At 39.4% G+C, this 5,064-nt stretch overlaps 1 long non-coding RNA gene across 1 annotated transcript; it reads left to right on the top strand.

The window, feature by feature from the left end:
• The first annotated feature begins 758 nt into the window (after window positions 1-758).
• Window positions 759-4,841, top strand: LOC135220078 (uncharacterized). The gene is made up of 3 exons (XR_010315561.1): window positions 759-1,012; window positions 3,022-3,117; window positions 4,419-4,841. It is a non-coding gene; the product is annotated as an uncharacterized LOC135220078 (long non-coding RNA).
• Window positions 4,842-5,064: the final 223 nt, after the last annotated feature.

Here is a 5,064-nt window from a genome sequence, read left to right as displayed (position 1 = left end):
GGCCTGACCTCGGTTCAGGTCTGGGTTCGTGTCCACCAGTACGCCGTGGGTAGGCCTAAGTTTTGGGAGGCTGGCCGGCTGGACATCTGTCCTGAACTACCGACTGCAGTTGACTGAGATCGATCCTGGTTGTTTTCGAATCACGGGGCTTCCAAAGACCGCCTCGGGCATTGCCTGAAAGGTGGTAAACACAACGCCAGCAAATTGGGAAGGAAAATAGGTCTTATTGTAGAAGTCCCTAAAATCCATCTCGAAGCCTAGCTACTCTTGTGACTTGCCTCTCTTACCCTAAGCTTCCGTCAGACCGGAAATATCTTCCCTACGACATACCCACTCTCCCAACAACAGTTACCTTAGGAGAAGGCATGGCTGCTACTTTTATAATTAAATATCACTAAAACTCTGCTGGGAAGGCAAGGCGTTCTATAGACGTACATATATATATATATATATATATATATATATATATATATATATATATATATATATGTATACATATATATATATATATATATATATATATATATATATATATATATATATATATATATATATATATCACACCATTTAACGTAAATCTAGAGACATTTATTCAAGCCAATGCAGATTCAGGCCGAGAAGGTTGCAATGAAGAAAAAATATATTTGGAGTAAATAATCGTGGAATTCTGCTGTAATTTTTTGATATAATTATTATTGCTATTATTATTAATTTTACCGTTCCACCTCAGTAACTTTGGTCTTTCATTCCAGACATACTGAAGCTGACGGCCATCAAACTGGAGTACAGTTGTCCCACGTGCATGCCACCGAGCGCACCGTCGGCTTTAGGGGCCCCCTGGGATCACAGTTGCAACCCAAATGACGTCACTGTTGGGATTGCCTCCCACACTGCTTTTCCAGACCTCGATTACATGCTGTGCATTCAGGTGCCAGGGATGTCGTTAATTCTCAACAATGGCTACCTTACCTTGAACAACGCAAGATCTTGCAATACATTAGTCAATGTTTCTGTAAGTAGAGATACACTGAACGATTGTCTGAACGATTGTCTAGACGGCTGTCTATATCGTTCGCAAAAGCACTGTGTATAGGCTTGTCTGAATGTAAAAGTGGGCGGAGCTTCGTGTTTGAAGGATCTCAGCGGGAATCTGCACGACCAGGTTGCTGGCTTGCGACTTAAGTCTGCCATACACAGATAGTTCAATGTATGGGTTTGTCTGCTGATATAACGCTATGGCACGCGTCTCTTCTAGAGATGATGCAACGTCTTCTCGAGACAAAGTCTTTGTTCAGACTGAAATCGGTGTGGAGATCGTTCATACTGTTTGAATAGTGTGTGTGTTGGTCGATAACGACAATCATTCAGATAGCCGTTCAGACAATCGTTCAGTGCATGGGGACTGAAGAACATGTTTTTTGACGGTCATCTGAAAATATTTGCTAAAGACAGCCTCCTCACCAGGGGACTTCGAACTTAGGACCAGTATAACATGACTCTACCGGTGTCTCCCTTCAGTCGTAAAAGGCATAAATAGAGGAAACAGAAAAGGAACTAAGCGTGCCTCGACTTTGTAAGGGACACCATTTTTACCTCTGACAGCGGTTTCAAACCCCCTCACATATTATTGCCTGAAAATAGCTCCTAATACCTAGTAGCCTCCTTGGTGATCTGAATAACTAGCAAAAGTGAAATACCAGGTCAGTACCCTGTCCACTCGACCATAGAGGGTATGAAATTAAAGGAACCAGTTACACTTGTAATCATAGGGGGCTGTGGGTCCACTGTAATTAGTTCCTCGTTGGACGAGTGGTTGACATGCTCGCTTACCGATTCGGTAGTCCTGAGTTCAATTCCCCACTCTGGCAACGTGGATTCATAGGAATTTATTTCTGGTGATTAGCAATTAATTTCTCGATATCATGTAGTTCGGATCCCACAATAAGCTGTAGGCCCGTTGCTAGGCAACCAATTGGTTTCTAGCCACGTTAGAATATTTAATCCTACAGGCCAGCCCTAGGAGAGCTGTTAATCAGTGGTCTGGTTAAACTAAAATAGAATTCACTTTTACACTGTAATTTTAAGCCCATACAGCAGTTTGTGATGCCTGCCCTCAGAGGTTGAATGGATGGTTCACGTGTTGGCCTCTGTTCTCAGGTGACTTTGCCTAATTATAATCTGTACCCCAGACCACTGAGGAAGATTAACTCTGTCCACTCACCGCTAGGGGGTATGGAAACCTTAGTTGATACCGCAGGGTCACCTGAGATGATTCAAAGGTGACACAGTTGCACATCTGCTTCACATTCCTGTGCAAAGTCTTCTGTGATTTAGCGGACAGAGTGATGGCCCGGTATTTCATTGGTGAGCAGCTCAAATCCTCAAACAAGACGTTTTTGTTAAGACTCTGAACGTCCAGTTTCAATAAAGCAGATCGCTAAACGACAACTAATATCAGTCAATAGAAGAATAACGTCAGAAATTGAAGACATGCGCTTACTAAAATCGAAGCGGGTCAAGGATTGATTTTGAGGACATAAAAGCAGAGGCGTGATCGGTAAATTATCATGATAGACGCATTATAATCATAATAGTATATATTTCCTTATTTTATTTAGTAAGCCCATCAGTAACGCCAAAATTTAAGCAGTCCCAGAACTTTTATTTGCCCTTTTACCCTGAGGTTAAAATTTACATATTTTCTTCGAGAAACTCAAGAGGAAAAAACTATTTTAGGGGTAAGAAAGAAATGTAATAATTAACCGAAGCCACCAGCTGTTTGTGTTTCCCTGGTCGAAGAATAACTCAAATGTTCAGGCCAGTTACTCTAATTGCCATATACGATGAATGAATGAATGGATGATAAAGGAAAAAAGTTCCTTTTCGTTTGATTGGTATTGTGAACCTTGAAATAATGACGCACTGGCCTCATTCCCTAACAGAAATATAAATTTTTGTCTGAATCTCCAACCATGAATGGTGTGATTCGTTTCCTCAGTATATCTACTCTACTTTCCACAGAACACGGTGATTAACAGTTTGTGGGGCAACAAGCAGTATTACAATCCGCCCACCTCTCTCGGCTATCCCTGTCGCCATATCTTTTCCAATCAAAAGGTGAGTTGTAAGATGCTTCTGTTTGCCTATGCTGGTGATTGCACCTGCGTCTGGACACCACTTTTCAATGAAAGGTTAAGCAGTGTTTCAGGAGGCGAGATGGGTCTGAAATAACACTTTCACTGCAGCAAGAGACAGCTTTCTTGAGGTTATCGTGCTCAGCAAGTTACTAAGTTCAAGAAATTCAAGTTCAAAAAAATTAAAGAAGTATGAGGGACCAACACCGTCCCCGCACCTTGGCCTGAAGACGCTTTTTATACGCATCTATAAATGTTTGAAAATTACTTTCTGCAATGAATGTCAAGATTTTATCTCCCGATGTTTTGCACGCCTACCTTAAGAAAACAATCAAACTTTCGGTTACTGAATTTAATATATAATGAATTATACCATAATCTAATAAAAAGTAAATGAATTACTACCATAATCTAATAAAAGTAAATGAATTACTACCATAATCTAATAAAAAGTAAATGAATTACTACCATAATCTAATAACAAGTAAATGAATTACTACCATAATCTAATAAAAAGTAAATGAATTACTACCATAATCTAATAACAAGTAAATAAATTACTACCATAATCTAATAAAAAGTAAATGAATTACTACCATAATCTAATAACAAGTAAATAAATTACTACCATAATCTAATAAAAAAGTAAATGAAAGACCTGATAACGACCGACAAGGACTCATTACCACGGAGTCCTTTGAAACTGCTCTTCGGCTCTGAAATTCTAGTATTAACGTACATTTATCAAATGCATTGCAGTTCAGGGCGTGCACAGACTTTCAGGGGTGCCTCAGGGGCTCAAGTGGAAACATGGGTATTCCCTTAGTCTTTTTAAAATGAAATCTCCCATGTTCTATATGCTATAATCATATAATAATATACGATATATATAAAGAGAAGAAATGTTGAAAGGATAATGTGACAAGTCTTAAAATCCATTCAATTAATTTTATTACAGAAAAGCAGATTTATCAACATTAATTCCGTTAACACGACCTGTTTCCCTTGTAAGATTTTCAAGATATTATTGATAGTAAAAACCTAACCCTGCTGAGAAAACAAAAACAATAATTTTTTAATCATCCAAACTGAAATTAATTTTATTTCTGACAAAAAGGGCACCTTAGCTATGAAGAAGATAAAGGGCAGGGTCTCAAGCACCAGGCCCCCAAATTGTGCACGCTCCTGCTGTAGCTATTGCTACTGATTTTTTTTTATTTATGTATTTTGGACAAGTTGTATTATCTAACTTTTTTCCCTTTGCTTCCCGCGCATTAACTATAGGTTGACTTGACCAGGTGCCTAAACGCCACAGAAACTTACCGGTACGTTAGCGACGTCAGAAGGCCCTTGAAGATGCTCCTCTGTCCTCCTCACATGGTGGCACAGGCACTCCACGCCACTGCCACCGTCAGGGCTTTCGTCACCTGTTGCCTCTTATACTAAGGGCTCTCACGTTGACCAGGCAGATGCTTAGAATATACCTAATCTCATTGTTGTTGTCACAGTATACGACAAGTACAGGACATTATGTTCAACTATATTCACAGAAATTAACAGATAAAGGGAATGTTTGCTAAGTGTCACATTTTCTTTTCTAGAAATGTGTCTGCATTTTTATGCACGTAAATGTAATAGGTCTAGATCAGATGTATTTAAATTAGCAATGTCAACACTCCAATAGAAAAAAAATAGGTTCAACTCGTTCTGCAGAACTTAGGGACGTCATTGGGGGGGAACTGCCCCTTCAAGACTCAAGTTGCCCCCTCCCCCCCAACAAGCCCCAAGAAGTAACATCATGTTTTCTTTTTAAAAGTGCAATCATAAATATATGACATTTATCGGAAATATTGTGTTTCTGGATCCTTCTGTGTCTAATATAATTGCTACCAGTGATGATGAGAGATGAACAAACAGTTGTGGGAGTACT

The sequence above is a fragment of the Macrobrachium nipponense genome, chromosome 1, assembly GCF_015104395.2.
Source record: "Macrobrachium nipponense isolate FS-2020 chromosome 1, ASM1510439v2, whole genome shotgun sequence".
Taxonomy (NCBI): domain Eukaryota; kingdom Metazoa; phylum Arthropoda; class Malacostraca; order Decapoda; family Palaemonidae; genus Macrobrachium; species Macrobrachium nipponense.
The sequence above is the reverse complement of the archived record's forward strand: the minus strand, read 5'-3'. Positions and strand labels throughout refer to the sequence as shown.